Source organism: Schistocerca gregaria, chromosome 1 (genome assembly GCF_023897955.1).
Source record: "Schistocerca gregaria isolate iqSchGreg1 chromosome 1, iqSchGreg1.2, whole genome shotgun sequence".
NCBI classification, from domain to species: domain Eukaryota; kingdom Metazoa; phylum Arthropoda; class Insecta; order Orthoptera; family Acrididae; genus Schistocerca; species Schistocerca gregaria.
In genome coordinates this window covers 52,325,216-52,344,174 of record NC_064920.1, presented here as the reverse complement: position 1 = coordinate 52,344,174, position 18,959 = coordinate 52,325,216, and positions in this window count along the sequence as shown.

The window sequence follows — 18,959 nt, the reverse complement described above, 5'->3', positions numbered from 1 at the left end:
ACAGTCAATAACTAAAACTTGAATTGTACTGCTGCTTACTGGCTATTACAATAACTTAGAAGCTTCTTCTGTGTTCTACTATGGTGCGTATATTATCTCCGCATATCACAGCACGCGAAATAGTTCTGCACACGATAAATATAATCGTTTCAGAGAGAAGAGCGACAAATGTGACGAATTGTAATGAAGTTGATTCGATAGCAAATGACGAAAACGTCCAGATTTCTCAGGTTTTTACTACATATGATACCTTTTCACAATCTCCTTTGCAACCTGGGTGCTATGTCCAAGGCACCAAAGATGTCTAAAAAGTCAATAATCGGAAACTAAAAATTGAATTGTACTGCTGCTTACTGGCTATTACATCAACTTAGAAGTTTCTTCCTTGTTCTACTATGTTGCGTATAGTGTCACCGCATACCACAGCACGCGACATAGCTTTGCACACGATAAATATAATCGTTTCAGAGACAAGAGCGGTAAATGTGACGATTTGGCATGAAGTTGATCCGATAGCAAACGACGAAAACGTGTGAATTTCTCATGTTTTTACTACATATGAACACATTTCTCATTCTCCCATGCAACGTGGGTGCTAGACCTCCCTTCATCCAAAATGTTAAGGTCCTAGCCCATGTCCACGGCACCAAAGCCGTCTAAAAAGTCGATAATCGATAATTAAAACTTGAATTTAACTGCTGCTTACTGGCCATTACATCAACTTAGAAGCATTTTCTGTGTTCTACTATGGTGCGTATAGTGTCTTTGCGTAACACAGCACGCGACATAACTTTGCACACGATAAATATAATCGTTTCAGAGAGAAGAGCGGGCAATGTGACGCTCTGGCATGAAGTTGATTCCATAGCAAATGACGAAAACGTGCGATTTTCTCAGGTTTTTACTACATATGAACACATTTCTCATTCTGTCGTGCAACGTGGGTGCTAGACCTCCCTCCATGCAAACTGTTAAAGTCCTAGCTCATGGCCAAAGTACCAATTCAAGCTTAATTTATCGATTATTGACGTTTTAGACGGCTTAGGTGTATTGGACATGAGCTAGGACCTTAAGATTTTGCATGAAGGGAGGTCTAGCACCCACGATGCATGAGAGAATGTGCAAAGTGTACATATGTAGTAAAAACCTGAGAAATCCGCACGTTTTCGTCATTTGCTATCGAATCAACTACATGCCAAATAGTCACATTTGCCGCTCATCTCTCTGAAACGATTATATTTATCGTGTGCAAAGCTATGTCGCGTTTTGTGGTAAGCGGAGACACCATACACACCATAGTAGAACACAGAAGAAGCTACTAAGTTGATGTAACAGCCAGTAAGCAGCAGTACAATTCAAGCTTTAGTTATCGATTGTTGACTTTTTAGACGGCTTTGGTGCCTTGGTCATGAGGTTGGAGCTTAAGATTTTGCATGAAGGGAGGTCTATCGCCCACGTTGCATGGAAGAATGTGAAAAGTGTTCATATGTAGTAGAAACCTGAAAAATCCGACGTTTTCATCATTTGCTATCGAGTCAACCTCATGCCAGGTCGTTACAATTGACATTCTTCTCTCTGAAACTATTATATTTATCGTCTACAAAGCTTTTTCGCGTGCTGTGGTATATGGAGACACTATAAGCAACATAGTAGAACACAGACGAAGGTTCTTAGTTGATGTAATAGCCAGTAAGTGGCAGTACAATTCAAGTTTTGGTTATCGATTGTTGACCTTTTAGACGGTTTTGGTGTCTTGGACATGAGCAAGGACCATAAGATTTTGCATGAATGGAGGACTAGAACCCAGGTTGCATGGGAGAATGTGAAAAGTGTTCATATGTAGTAAAAACCTGAGAAATCGCACGTCTTCGTCATTCGCTATCGAGTCAACTCCATGCCAGGTCGACATATTTGCCGCTCATCTCTGTGTAGCCGTTACAATTATCGTGTGCAAAGCTATGCCGCATTTTGTGGTAAGCGGAGACACCATACACACCATAGTAGAACACAGAAGAACCTTCTAACTTGATGTAGCAGCAAGAAAGAAGCAGTACATTTCAAGTTTTAGTTATCGATTATTGACTTTTTATTCGGCTTTGGTGCATAGGACATGAGCCAGGACCTTACGATTTTGCATGAAGGGAGGTCTAGCATACACGTTGCGTGGGAGAATGTGAAAAGGGTTCACTTATAGTAAAAACCTGAGAAATCCGCACGTCTTCCTCATTTGCTATCGAATCAACTTCATGCCAGGTCGTCACTTTGCCGCTCTTCTGTGTGAAGCCTTGAAAATTATCGTGTGCAAAGCTATGTCGCGTTGTGCGGTAAGCGGAGACACTATAAACACCATAGAAGAACACAGAAGCAGCTCCTAAGTTGATGTAATAGCCAGTAAGCAGCAGCACAATTCACATTTTAGTTATCGATTGTTGATTTTTAGACCGCTTTGGTGCCTCGGACATGAGCTAGGACCTTACGATTTTGCATGAAGGGAGGTCTCGCACCCACGTTGCACGGGAGAATGTGAAAAATGTTCATATGTAGAAAAATCCTGAGAAATCCGCACGTTTTCGACATTTGCTATCGAATCAACTTAATGACAGTTCGTCACATTTGCCGCTCATCTCTCTGAAGCGATTATATTTATTGTGTGCAAAGCTATGTCGCGTGCTGTGGTATGCGGAGACATTATTCGCACCATAGTAGAACAGAGAAGAGGCTTCTAAAATGATGCAATAGCCAGTAAGCAGCTGTACAATTCAAGTTTTAGTTATCGATTATTGAATTTTAAGACGGCTTTGGTGCATAGGACATGAGCTAGGACATTAATATTTTGCATGAAGGGAGGTCTAGCACGCACGATGCATGGGAGAATGTGAAAAGTGTTCATATGTAGATAAAACCTTCGAAATCCGCACGTGTTCGTCATTTGCTATCGATTCAACTTCATGCCAGATCGTCACATTTGCCGCTCTTCTCTCTGAAACGATTATATTTATCTGTGCAAAGCTATGTCGCGTCCTGTGGTATGAGGAGACTTTATACGCACCATAGGAGAACACAGAAGAAGCTTCTAAGTTGACGTAATAGCCAGTAAGCAGCAGTACAATTCATACTTTGATTATCGATTGTTGACTTTTTAGACCGCTTTTGTGCCTAGGACATGTGCTAGGACCTTACGATTTTGCATGAAGGGAGGTCTCGCACCCACGTTGCACGGGAGAATGTGAAAAGTGTTCATATGTAGTAAAAACCTGAGAAATCCGCAAGTTGTCGTCATTTGCTATCGAATCAACTTCATGCCATATCGTCACATTTGCCGCTCTTCTCTCTGAAGCGATTATATTTATCTTGTACAAAGCTATGTCGCGTGCTGTGGTATGTGGAGACACTATACGCACCATAGTAGAACACAGAAGAAGCTTCTCAGTTGATGTAATAGATAGTAAGCAGCAGTACAATTCAAGTTTTAGTTATCGATTATTGACTTTTTAGACGGCTTTGGTGCCTTGGACATGATCTAGGACCTTACGATTTTGCATGAATGGGATTCTAGCTCCCACGTTGCGTGGAAGAATGTGAAAAGGGTTCACTTGTAGTAAAAACCTGAGACATCGGCACGTTTTCGTCATTTGCTATGGAATCAACTTCATGCAAGATCGTCACATTTGCCGCTCTTCTCTCTGAAACGATTATATTAATCTGTACAAAGCTATGTCGCGTGCTGTGGTATGCGGAGACATTATACGCACCATAGTAGAACACGGAAGAAGCTTCAAAGTTGATGTAATAGCCAGTAAGCAGCAGTACAATTAAAGTTCTAGTTATCGATTATTGACTTTTTGAAGGCTTTGGTGCCTTGGACATGAGCTAGGACCTTACTATTACATCAACTTAGAAGCTGAAACTTTCTGGCAGATTAAAACTGTGTGCCCGACCGAGACTCGAACTCGGGACCTTTGCCTTTCGCGGGCAAGTGCTCTACCAACTGAGCTACCGAAGTACGACTTACGTCCGGTACTCACAGCTTTACTTCTGCCAGTATCCGTCTCCTACCTTCCAAACTCTACAGAAGCTATTCTGCGAAACTTGCAGAACTAGCACTCCTGAAAGAAAGGATAGTGCGGAGACATGGCTGTTTCCAGAATGAGATTTTTTCACTCTACAGCGGAGTGTGCGCTGATATGAAACTTCCTGGCAGATTAAAACTGTGTGCCCGACCGAGACTCGAACTCGGGACCTTTGCCTTTCGCGGGCAAGTGCTCTACCAACTGAGCTACCGAAGCACGACTCACGTCCGGTACTCACAGCTTTACTTCTGCCAGTATCCGTCTCCTACCTTCCAAACTTTACAGAAGCTCTTCTGCGAAACTTGCAGAACTAGCACTCCTGAAAGAAAGGATATTGCGGAGACATGGCTTTGCCACAGCCTGGGGGATGTTTCCAGAATGAGATTTTCACTCTACAGCGGAGCTACGTCGCGTGCTGTGGTATGCGGAGACACTATACGCACCATTGTAGCACACAGAAGAAGCTTCTAAGTTGATGTAATAGCAAGTAAGCAGGAGTACAATTCAAGTTTCAGTTATCGATTATTGACTTTTTAGACGGCTTTAATGTCTTGGACATGAGCTACGACCTTAACATTTTGCATGAAGTGAGGCCTAGCACCCATATTGCATTGGAGAATGTGAAAATTGTTCAGATGTAGCAAAAACCTGAGAAATCCGCACGTTTTCGTGATTTGCTCTCAAATCAACTTCATGCCAGTTTGCCACATTTGCCACTCATCTCTCTCAAACGATTATATTTATCGTCTGCAAAGCATTGTCTCGTGCTGTGGTATGAGGAAACACTATAAGCACCATAGTAGAACACAGAAGAAGCTTCTAAGTTGATGTAATAGTCAGTAAGCTAGCGAATCAACTTCATGATAGATCGTCACGTTTGTCGCTCTTCTCTCTGAAACGATTATATTTGTCGTGTGCAAAGCTATGTCGCCTGCTGTGGTATGCGGAGGCACTATACACACCATAGTAGAACACAGATGAAGCTACTAAGTTGATGTAATAGCCAGTAAGCAGCAGTACAATTCAAGTTTTAGTTATCGATTATTGACTATTTAGACGGCTTTGGTGCCTAGGACATAAGCTAGGACATTAAGATTTTGCATGAAGTGAGGCCTAGCACCCACGTTGCATGGGGGAATGTGAAAAATATTCATATGTAGTAAAAACCCTAGAAGTCCGCACGGTTTCGTTATTTGCTATCGAATCAACTTCATGCGGAGACATTATTCGCACCATAGTAGAACACAGAAGAAGCTTCTAAGTTGCTGTAATAGCCAGTAATCAGCAGTTCAATTCAAGTTTTAGTTATCGATTATTGACTTTATAGACGGCTTTGGTGGCTTGGATATGAGCTAGGACCTTACGATTTTGCATGCATGGAAGCCTAGCACCCACGTTGCATGGGAAGATGTGAAAAGTGTTCATATGTAGTATAATCCTGAAAAATCAACACGTTTTCGTCATTTGCTATCGAATCAACTTCAAGCCAGATCATCACAATTGACGCCCTTCTCTCTGAAACGATTATATTTATCGTGTGCAAAGCTATGTCGCGTGTTGTGGTATGTGGAGACACAATACGCACCATAGTAGAACTTAGAAGAAGCTTCTAAGTTGATGTAATAGCCAGTAAGCAGCAGTACAAATCAAGATTTAGTTATCGATTATAGACTTTTTAGACGGCTTTGGTGCCTTGGACCTGCTCTAGGACCTTAAGATTTTGCATGAAAGGAGGCCTAGCACTCACGTTGCATGGGAGAATGTGAAAAGTGTTCATATGTTGTAAAAACCTGAAAAATCAACACGTTTTCGTCATTTGCTATCGAATCAACTTCAAGCCAGATCATCACAATTGACGCCCTTCTCTCTGAAACGATTATATTTATCGTGTGCAAAGCTATGTAGCGTGGTGTGGTATGTGGAGACACTGTACGCAACATAGTAGAACACAGAAGAAGCTTCTAAGTTGATGTAATTGCCGGTAAGCAGCAGTAGAATTCCAGTTTTTGTTATGGATTATTGACTTTTTATGTGGCTTTGGTGCCTTGGACATGAGCTAGGACCTTATGATTTTGCATGAAGGGAGGTCTAGCACCCACGTTGCAGCTTCTTCTGTGTTCTACTATGGTGCGTATAGTGTCTCCGCATACCACAGCAGGCGACATAGCTTTGCACACGATAAATGTAATCGTTTCAGAGAGAAGAGCGGCAAATGTGACGATCTGGCATGAAGTTGATTCGATAGCAAATGACGAAAAGGTGCGGATTTCTCGGGCTTTTACTACATTTGAACACTTTCACATTCTCCAATTCAACGTGGGTGCTAGACCTCCCTCCATGCAAAATCGTAAGGCCCTAGCTCATGTCCAAGGCACCAAAGCCGTCTAAAAAGTCAATAAACGATTACTAAAACTTGATTTGTACAGTCTCTTACTGGCTATTACATCAACTTAGAAGTTTCTTCTGTGTTCTACTATGGTGCGTATAGTGTCTCCGCATACCACAGCACGCGACATAGCTTTGCACACGATAAATGTAATCGTTTCAGAGTGAAGAGCGGCAAATGTGACGATCTGGCATGAAGTTGATTCGATAGCAAATGACGAAAACGTCCTACTTTTTCAGCTTCTTACTACATATGAACACTTTTCACATTCTCCCGTTCAACGTGGGTGCTACACCTCCCTTCATGCAAAATCTTAAGATCCTAGGTCATGTCAAAGACACAAGCGCCGTCCAAAAATTCAATAATCGATAACTAAAACTTGATTTGTACTGCAGCTTACTGGCTACTACATCAACTTAGAAGCTTCTTCTGTGTTCTAGTATGGTGAATATAGTGTCTCCGCACACCACAGCACACGACATAGCTTTGCACACGATAAATGTAATCGTTTCAGAGAGAAGAGCGGCAAATGTGACGATCTGGCATGAGGATGAATTAATAGCAAATGACGAAAACGTGCGGATTTCTCAGGTGTTTTCTAGAAATGAACACTTTTCACATTCTCCCTGGCAACGTGCGTGCGCGACGTCCTTCACGCAAAATCGTAATGTCGTAGCACATGTCCGAGGCACCAAAGCGGTCTAAAAGGTCAACAATCGATAACCAAAATATTAATTGTACTGCTGCTTACTGGCTATTACACCAACTTAGAAGCTTCTTCTGTGTTCTACTATGGTGCGTATAATGTCTCCACATACCACAGCACGCGACATAGATTTGCACAGATAAATATAATCGTTTCAGAGAGAAGAACGGCAAATGTGAAGATCTGGCATGAAGTTGAATCGATAGCAAATGACGAAAACGTGCGGATTTCTCAGGTTTTTTTCTACATGGGAACACTTTTCACATTCTCCCTTGCAACGTGGTGATAGACCTCCATTCATTACAAATCTTAAGGTCCTAGATCATGTCCAAGGAACCAAAGCCGTCTAAAAACTCAATAATCGATAACTAAATTGGAATTGTGCTGCTGCTAACCGGCTACTACATCAACTTAGAAGCTTCTTCTGTGTTCTACTATGGTGCGTATGGTGTTTCCGCATACCACAGCACGCGGCATTGCTTTGCACACGATAAAAATGATCGTTTCAGAGAGAAGAGCGGCATGTGTGACTATCAGGCATGTAGTTGATTCGATAGCAAATGAAGAAAACGTGCGGATTTCTGAGGTTTTACTGCATTTGAACACTTTTCACATTCTCCCTTGCAACGTGGGTGCTAGATATCCCTTCATGCAAAACCTTAAGGTCCTACCTCAGGTCCAAAGCACCAAAGTCAATAATCGATAACTAAAACTTGTGTTGTACTGCTGCTTACTGGCTTTTACATCAACTTAGAAGCTTCTTCTGTGTTCTACTATGGTGTGTATAGTGTCTCCGCTTACCGCAGAACGCGACATAGCTTTGCACACGATAATTGTAACGGCGTCACACAGAAGAGCGGCAAATGTTACGACCTGCCATGAAGTTGATTCGATAGCAAATGACGAAAACGTGCGGATTTCTCAGGTTTCTAATACATATGAACATTTTCACAATCTCCCATGCAACGTGGGTGCAAGACCTCCCTCCATGCAAAATCGTAACGTGCTAGCTCATATCAGAGGCACCAAAGCCGTCTAAAAACTCAATCTACGATAACTAAAACTTGAATTCTACTGCTGCTTACAGGGTATTACATCAACTTAGAAGCCTCTTCTGTATTCTACTATAGTGTGTATAGTGTCTGCGCATACCACAGCACGCCACATAGCTTTGCACAAGATAAATATAATCGTTTCAGAGAGAAGAGCGGCAAAATATACGATTTGGCATGAAGTTGATTCGATAGCAAATAACGAAAACGTGCGGATTTCTAAAGTGTTTACTACATATGAATATTTTTCACATTCCCCCATGCAATGTGGGTGCTAGGCCTCACTTCATGCAAAATCTTAAAGTCCTAGCGTATGTCCTAGGCACCAAAGCCGTCTAAATAGTCAATAATCGATGGCTAAAACTTGAATTGTACTACTGCTTACTGGCTATTACATCAACTTACTAGCTTCTTCTGTGTTATACTATGGTGCGTATAGTGTCTCCGCATACCACAGCCCGCGACATAGCTTTGCACACGATAAATATAATCGTTTCAGAGAGAGGAGCGGCAAATATGACGATCTGGCATGAAGTTGATTCGATAGCAAATGATGAGAACGTGCGTATTTCGCAGCATTTTACTACATATGAACACTTTTCACGTTCTCCCATGCAACTTGTGTGCTAGACCTCCCTTCATGCAAAATCCTAAGGTCCTAGATGATGTCCAAGGCACCAAAGCCGTGTAAAAATTCAATAATCGATAACTAAATCTTGAATTTTACTGCTGCTTACTGGCTATTACATCAACTTAGAAGCTTCATCTGTGTTCTACTTGGTGCGTATAGTGTCTCCGCTTACCACAGCAGGCGACATAGCTTTGCACACGATAAATGTAATCGTTTCAGAGAGAAGAGCGACAATTGTGACGATCTATCATGAAGTTGATTCGATAGCAAATGACGAAAACGTGCGGATTTCTCAGGTTTTTACTACATATGAACACTTTGAACATTCTCCCTTGACACGGTGGTGCTAGGCCTAACTTCATGCAAAATCTTAAGGTCCTAGCTCATATCCAAGGCACCAAAGCCATCTAAAAAGTCAATAATCGATAACTAATGCTGGAATTATATTGCTGCTTACTGGCTATTACATCAACTTAGAAGATTCTTCTGTGTTCTACTATGGTGCTTATAGTGTTTGCGCATACCACAGCACGAGACAATGTTTTGCACACGATAAATATAATCGCTTCAGAGAGAAGAGTGGCAAATGTGGCAATCTGGCATGAAGTTGATTTGAGAGCAAATCACGACAACGTGCGAATTTCTCAGGTTTTTGCAACATCTGAATACTTTTCACATTCTCCTGTGCAACGTGGGTGCTAGACCTCACTTGATGCAGAATCTTAAGGTCTTACTCATGCCCAAGGCACCGACGCCGTCTAAAAATCAATAATAGATAACTAAAACTTGAATTGTACTGATGCTTATTGGCCATTACGTCAACTCAGAAGCTTCTTCTGTGTTCTACTATGGTGCGTATAGTGTCTCCACATACCACAGCACGCGACATAGCTTTGCACACGATAAATATAATCGTTTCAGACAGAAGAGCGGCAAATGTGACGGTCTGGCATGAAGTTGATTCGATAGCAAATGAGGAAAACGTGCGGATTTCTTATCTTTTTACTACATATGAGGACTTTAAACATTCTCCCTTGCAACGTTGAGGTTAGGCCTCCCTTCATGCAATATCTTAAGATCCTAGCTCATGTCCAAGGCACCAAAGCCCTCTATATAGTCAATAATCGATAACTAAAATTTGAATTGTGCTGCTGCTTACTGGCTATTACATCAACTTAGAAGATTCTTCTGTGTTCTACTGGGTGCGTATAGTGTCTCTTCATACAACATCATGCGACATAGTTTTTCACACGATAGATACAATCGGTTCAGAGAGAAGAGCGGCAAATGTGACGATCTGGCATGAAGTTGATTCGATAGCAAACGACGAAAACGTGTGGATTTCTCAGGTTTTTAATACATATGAACACTCTTCACATTCTCCCATGCAACGTGGGTGCAAGACCTCCCACCATGCAAAATCATAAGGTCATAGCTAATGTCCAAGGCACAAAAGCCGTCTGAAAAGTCAACAATCGATAACCAAAACTGGATTTGTATTGCTGCTTACTGGCTATTACATCAACTTAGAAGCCTCTTCTGTGTTCTACTATGGTGTGTATAGTGTCTCCGATTACCGCAGAACGCGACATAGCTTTGCACACGATAATTGTAACGGCTGCACAGAGAAGAGCGGCAAATGTGACGACCTGGCATGAAGTCGATTCGATAGCAAATGACGAAAACGTGCGGATTTCTCAGGTTTCTAATACAAATGAACACTTTTCACATTCTCCCATGCAACGTGGGTGCTAGACTTCCCTCCATGCAAAATCATAACGTGCTAGCTCATATCCGAGGCACCAAAGCCGTCTAAAAACTCAATATACCATAACTAAAACTTGAATTCTACTGCTGCTTACTGGGTATTACATCAACTTAGAAGCCTCTTCTGTGTTCTACTATGGTGCGTATAGTGTCTGCGCATACCGCAGCACGCGACATAGCTTTGCACACGATAAATATAATCGTTTCAGAGAGAAGATCGGCAAAATAGACGATTTGGCATGAAGTTGATTCGATAGCAAATAACGAAAACGTGCGGATTTCTAGGGTTTTTACTACTTATGAACATTTTTCACATTCCCCCATGCAACGTGGGTGGTAGGCCTCACTTCATGCAAAATCTTAATGTCCTAGCTTATGTCCTAGGCACCAAAGCCGTCTAAATAGTCAATAATCGATAACTAAAACTTGAATTGTACTGCTGCTACTGGCTATTACATCAACTTAGTAGCTTCATCTGTGTTCTACTATGGTGTGTATAGTGCCTCCCCATACCACAGCAGGCGACATAGCTTTGCACACGACAAATATAATCGTTTCAGAGAGAAGAGCGACTATTGTGACGATCTATCATGAAGTTGATTCGCTAGCAAATGACGAAAACGTGCGGATTTCTCAGCTTTTTACTACATATGAGCACTTTAAACAATCTCTCTTGCAACTTGTATGCTAGGCCTCCCTTCATGCAAAATCTTAAGGTCCTAGCTATTGTCCAAGGCACCAAAGCCGTCTAAAAAGTCAATAATCGATAACTAATACTTGAATTGTATTCCAGCTTGCTGACTATTACATCAACTTAGAAGCTTCTTCTGTGTTCTACTATGGTGCTTATAGTGTTTCCGCATACCACAGCACGAGACAATGCTTTGCAGACGATAAATATAATCGTTTGAGAGAGAAGAGTGGCAAATGTGGCAAACTGGCATGAAGTTGATTTGAGAGCAAATCATGAAAACGTGCGGATTTCTCAGGTTTTTGCTACATCTGAACAATTTTCACATGCTCCAATGCAATATGGGTGCTAAGCCTCACTTCGTGCAAAATGTTAAGGTCGTAGCTCATGTCCAAGACATTAAAGCCGTCTAAAAAGTCAATAATCGATAACTGAAACTTGAATTGTACTCCTGCTTACTTGCTATTACATCAACTTATAAGCTTCTTCTGTGTTCTACAATGGTGCGTATAGTGTCTCCGCATACCACAGCACGCGACGTAGCTTTGTACACGATAAATATCATCGTTTCAGAGAGAAGAGCGGCAAATGTGACGGTGTGGCATGAAGTTGATTCGATAGCAAATGACGAAAACATTCCGATTTCTCAGGTTTTTACTACTTATGAACACATTTCAAATTGTACCATGCAAGGTGGGGGCTAGACCTCCCTCCATGCAAAATCGTAAGGTCCTAACTCATGTCCGGGGTACCAAAAAATTCTAAAAAGTCAATAATCGATAACCAAAACTTGAATTGTACTGCTACTTACTGGCTATTACATCAACTTAGAAGCTTCTTCTGTGTTCTACTATGGTGCGTAAAGTGTCACCGCATATCACAGCACGCGACATAGTTTTGCACACGATAAGTATAATCGTTTCAGAGATAAGCGCGGCAAATTTGACGATCTGGCATGAACTTGATTCGATAGCAAATGACGACAACGTGCGGATTTCTCAGGTTTTTACTACATATGAACACTTTTCACATTCTCCCATGCAACGTGGGTGCTAGACCTACCTTCATGCAAAATGTTAAGGTCCTAGATCATGTCCAAGTCACGAAAGCCGTGTGAAAAGTAAATAATCGATAACCCAAACTTGAATTGTACTGCTGCTTACTGGCTATTACTTCAACTTACAAGTTTCTTCTGTGTTGTACTATGTTGCGTACCACAGCACGCGACATAGCTTTGCACAGGGTAATTATAATCGTTTCAGAGTAAAGAGCTTTGCACACGATAAGTATAATCGTTTCAGAGAGACAAGCGGCAAATGTGACGATTTGGCATGAAGCTGGTTCGATAGCAAATGACGAAAAGGTGCGGATTACTCAGGTTTTTACTACATATGAACCCTTTTCACATTCTCCCATGCAACGTGGGTGCAAGACCACCCTTCATGTATAACCTTAAGGTCCTAGATCATGGCCAAGGCACAAAAGCCGTGTAATAGGTCAAAAATCTATAACTAATACCTGAATTGTACTGCTGCTTCCTGGCTATTACATCAACTTAGAAGCTTCTTTTGTGTTCTACTATGGTGCGCATAGTGTCTCCGCATACCACAGCACGCGACTTGGCTTTGCACACAATAAATATAATCGTTCCACTGAGAAGAGCGGCAAATCTGACGACCTGGCATGAAGTTGGTTCGACAGCAAATGACGAAAACGTGCGGATTTCTCAGGTTTTTACTACACATGAACACATTTCACATTCTCCCATGCAACGTGGGTGCTAGACCTACCTTCATGCAAAATGTTAAGGTCCTAGATCATGTCCAAGTCACGAAAGCCGTGTGAAAAGTAAATAATCGATAACCCAAACTTGAATTGTACTGCTGCTTACTGGCTATTACTTCAACTTACAAGTTTCTTCTGTGTTGTACTATGTTGCGTACCACAGCACGCGACATAGCTTTGCACAGGGTAATTATAATCGTTTCAGAGTAAAGAGCTTTGCACACGATAAGTATAATCGTTTCAGAGAGACAAGCGGCAAATGTGACGATCTGGCATGAAGCTGGTTCGATAGCAAATGACGAAAAGGTGCGGATTACTCAGGTTTTTACTACATATGAACCCTTTTCACATTCTCCCATGCAACGTGGGTGCAAGACCACCCTTCATGTATAACCTTAAGGTCCTAGATCATGGCCAAGGCACAAAAGCCGTGTAATAGGTCAAAAATCTATAACTAATACCTGAATTGTACTGCTGCTTCCTGGCTATTACATCAACTTAGAAGCTTCTTTTGTGTTCTACTATGGTGCGCATAGTGTCTCCGCATACCACAGCACGCGACTTGGCTTTGCACACAATAAATATAATCGTTCCACTGAGAAGAGCGGCAAATCTGACGACATGGCATGAAGTTGGTTCGACAGCAAATGACGAAAACGTGCGGATTTCTCAGGTTTTTACTACACATGAACACATTTCACAATCTCCCATGCGAGGTGGGGGCTAGACCTCGCTTCATGCAAAATCGTAGGGGGCACCAAAAAATTCTAAAAAGTCAATAATCGATAACTAAAACTTGAAATTTACTGCTGCTTACTGGCTATTACATCAACTTAGAAGCTTCTTCTGTATTCTACTATGGTGCGTATAGTTTCTCTGCATACCACAGCACGCGACATAGCTTTGCACACAGTAAATATAATCGTTCCATTGAGAAGAGCTGCAAATGTGACGATGTGGCATGAAGTTGGTTCGATAGCAAATGACGAAAACGTGCGGATTTCTCAGGTTTTTGCTACATATGAACACTTTTCACATTCTCCCGTGCAACGTGGGTGCTAGACCACCCTTAATGCAAAATCTTAAGGTCCTAGATTATGGCCTAGGCACAAAAGCCGTCTATAAGGTCATAAATCGATAACTAAAACTTGAATTTTACTGTTGCTTACTGGCTGTTACATCAACTTAGAAGCCTCTTCTGTGTTCTACTATGGTGCGTATAGTGACTCCGCATACCACAGCATGCGACATAGCTTTGCACACGATAAATATAATCGTTTCAGAGAGAAGAGCAGCAAATGTGACGATCTGGCATGAAGTTAATTCGATAGCAAATGAAGAAAACGTGCTAATTTCTCAGGTATTTACTACATATGAACACTTTTCACATTCTCCCATGCTGCGTGGGTGCTAACCCTCTTCTCATGCAAAATCTTAAGGTCCTAGATTATAGCTAAAGCACAATAGCCCTCTAAAAGGTCAATAACCGATAACTAAAACTTGAATTGTAGGGCTGCTTTCTGGCTATTACATAAACTTAGAAGCCTCCTCTGTGTTGCACTATGGTGCGTATAGTGTCTCCGCATACCACAGCAGGCGACATAGCTTTGCACACGATAAATAAAATCGTTTCATTGAGAAGAGCGGCAAATGTGACGATCATACATGAAATTGATTCGATAGCAAATGACAAATCTAGCCGATTTTTCAGGTTTTCACTACATATGAACACTTTTCACGTTCTCCCATGCTACGTGGGTGCTAGACCTCATTTCATTCAAAGTCTTAAGATCCTAGCTCATGTCCAAGGCATTAAAGCCGTCTAAAAAGTTAATAATCGACAAGTAAAACTTGAATTGTACTGCTGCCTACTGGCTATTACATCAACTTAGAAGCCTCTTCTGTGTTCTAATAAAGTGCGTATAGTGTGTCCGCATACCACAGCACGCGACATAGCTTTGCACACGCTAAATATAATCGTTTCATCGAGGAGTGCGGCAAATGTGACGATCTGGCATGAAGCTGGTTCGATAGCAAATGACGAAAAGGTGCGGATTTCTCAGGTTTTTACTACATATGAACACTTTTCATATTCTCCCATGCAACGTGGGTGCTAGACCTCCCTTCATGCAAATTCATAAGGTCCTAGCTCATGTCCATTTCACCAAAGTAGGCCATAAAGGCAATAATCGATAACTAAAACTTGAATTGTACTGCTGATTACTGGCTATTACATGAAATTAAAATCTTCTTCTGTGTTCTACTATGGTGCGTGTAGTGTCTCCGCATACCACAGCACGTGACATAGCTTTGGGCACGATAAATATATTCGTTTCAGAGAGAAGAGCGGAAAGTGCGGCGATCTGGCATGATGTTGATTCGATAGCAAATGACGAAAACGTGCGGATATCTTAGGTTTGTGCAACATATGAACACTTTTCACATTCTCCCATGCAACGTAAGAGCTAGACCTCCCTTCATGGAAAATCGGAAGGTCCTAGCTCATGTCCAAGGTGCCAAAGCCGTCTAAAAAGTCACAGTCAATAACTAAAACTTGAATTGAACTGCTGCTTACTGGCTATTACATCAACTTAGGAGTTTCTTCTGTGTTCTACTATGGTGCGTATAGTGTCTCTGCATTCCACAGCACGCGACATAGCTTTGCACACGATAAATATGATCGTTTCAGAGAGAAGAGTGGCCAATGTGACGATGTGGCATGAAGTTGATTAGATACCGAATGACAAAAACTAGCGGATATCTCAAGTTTTTACTACAAATGAATACTTTCCACATTCTCCCATGCAACGTGGGTGCTGGACCTCCCTCCATGGAAAATCTTAAGGTTCTAGCTCATGTCCAACTCACCAAAGCCGTCTAAAAAGTCAACAACCTATAACTAAAACTTGAATCGTACTGCTGCTTACTATATATTACATCAATTTAGAAGCTTATTCTGTGTTCTATTATTTTGCGTATAGTGTCTCCGCATACAACAGCACGCGACATAGCTTGGCAAACGATAAGTACAATCGTTTCAGAGAGACAAGCGGCTAATGTGACGATCTGGCATGAAGCTGATTCGATAGCAAATGACAAAAAGGTGCATATTACTCAGGTTTCTACTACATATGAATACTTTTCACACTCTCCCGTGCAACGTGGGTGCTAGACCTCCCTCCATGGAAAATCTTAAGGTTCTAACTTATGTCCAACTCACCAAAGCCGTCTAAAAAGTCAACAACCTATAACTAAAACTTGAATCGTACTGCTGCTTACTGGCTATTACATCAATTTAGAAGCTTATTCTGTGTTCTACTATTTTGCGTATAGTGTCTCCGCATACCACACCACGCGACATAGCTTTGCACACGATAAATATAATCGTTTCAGAGAGAAGAGCGGCAAATGTGACGATCTGGCATGAAGTTGATCGATAGCAAATGAAGGAAACGTGCGGATTTCTCTGTTTTTTACTACATATTAACACTTTTCACATTCTCCCGTGGATCGTAAGTGCTAGACCTCCCTTCATGCAAAATCGTAAGGTATTAGCTCATGTCCAAGGCACCAAAGCCGGCTAAAAAGTCAATAATCGATAGCTAAAACTTGAATTGTACAGCCTCTTACTGGCTATTACATCAACTTAAAAGCTGCATCTGTGTTCTATTATGGTGCGTATAGTGTCTCCGCATACCACAGCACGCGACATAGCTTAGCGTTCAGAGAGAAGAGCGGAAAATGTGACGATCTGGCATGAAGTTGATTCGATAGAAAATGACGAAAACGTGCGGATTTCACGAGTTTTTACTACATATAAACACTCTTCACATTCTCCCGTGCAACGTGGACGCTAGACCTCCCTTCATGCAAAATCGTAACGTTCTTGCAAATGTCCAAGGCACCAAAGCCGGCTAAAAAGTCAATAATCGATATTAAAACTTGAATTGTACTGCCTCATACTGGCTATTACATCTACTTAGAAGCTTCTTCTGTGTTCTACTATGGTGCGTATAATGTCTCCGCATACCACAGCACGCGACGTAGCCTTGTACACGATAAATATAAGCGTTTCACAGACAAGAGCGCCAAAAGTGGCGATCTGGCGTGAAGTTGATACGATAGTAAATGTCGAAAACGTGCGGATTTCTCAAGTGTTTACTAAATATGAACACTTTTCTCATTCTCCCGTGCAACGTGGGTGCTAGACCTTCCTTCATGCTAAATCGTAAGGTCCTAGCTCATGGGCAAGGGACCAATACCGTCAAAAAATTCAATAATCGATAACTAAAACTTGAATTGTACTGCCTCTTACTGGCTATTACATCAACTTAGAAGCTTCTTCTGTGTTCTAATTTGGTGCGTATAGTGTCTTAGCATACCACAGCACACGACATAGCTTTGCACACGATAAATATAATCGTTTCAGAGAGAAGAGCGGCATATGTGACGATCTGGCATGAATTTGATTCGATAGAAAATGAGGAAAACGTGCGGATTTCTCAGGTTTTTACTACATATGAACACTTTTCACATTCTCCCATGCAACGTGGGTGCTAGACCTCCCTTCATGCAAATTCATAAGGTCCTAGCTCATGTCCATTTCACCAAAGTAGGCCAAAAAGGCAATAATCGATAACTAAAACTTGAATTGTACTGCTGATTACTGGCTATTACATGAAATTAAAATCTTCTTCTGTGTTCTACTATGGTGCGTATAGTGTCTCCGCATACCACAGCACGCGACATAGCTTTGGGCACGATAAATATATTCGTTTCAGAGAGAAGAGCGGAAAGTGCGGCGATCTGGCATGATGTTGATTCGATAGCAAATGGCGAAAACGTGCGGATATCTTAGGTTTGTACTACATATGAACACTTTTCACATTCTCCCATGCAACGTAAGTGCTAGACCTCCCTTCATGGAAAATCGGAAGGTCCTAGCTCATGTCCAAGGTGCCAAAGCCGTCTAAAAAGTCACAGTCAATAACTAAAACTTGAATTGTACTGCTGCTTACTGGCTATTACAATGACTTAGAAGCTTCTTCTGTGTTCTACTATGGTGCGTATAATGTCTCCGCATACCACAGCACGCGACGTAGCCTTGTACACGATAAATATAAGCGTTTCACAGACAAGAGCGCCAAAAGTGGCGATCTGGCGTGAAGTTGATACGATAGTAAATGTCGAAAACGTGCGGATTTCTCAAGTGTTTACTAAATATGAACACTTTTCTCATTCTCCCGTGCAACATGGGTGCTAGACCTCCCTTCATGCAAAATCGAAAGGTCCTAGCTCATGGGCAAGGGACCAATACCGTCAAAAAATTCAATAATCGATAACTAAAACTTGAATTGTACTGCCTCTTACTGGCTATTACATCAACTTAGAAGCTTCTTCTGTGTTCTAATTTGGTGCGTATAGTGTCTTCGCATACCACAGCACGCGACATAGCTTTGCACACGATAAATATAATTGTTTCAGAGAGAAGAGCGGCATATGTGACAATCTGGCATGAATTTGATTCGATAGAAAATGAGGAAAACGTGCGGATTTCTCAGGTTTTTACTACATATGAACACTTTTCACATTCTCCCATGCAACGTGGGTGCTAGACCTCCCTTCATGCAAATTCATAAGGTCCTAGCTCATGTCCATTTCACCAAATTAGGCCAAAAAGGCAATAATCGATAACTAAAACTTGAATTGTACTGCTGATTACTGGCTATTACATGAAATTAAAATCTTCTTCTGTGTACTACTATGGTGCGTATAGTGTCTCCGCATACCAAAGCACGCGACATAGCTTTGGGCACGATAAATATATTCGTTTCAGAGAGAAGAGCGGAAAGTGCGGCGATCTGGCATGAT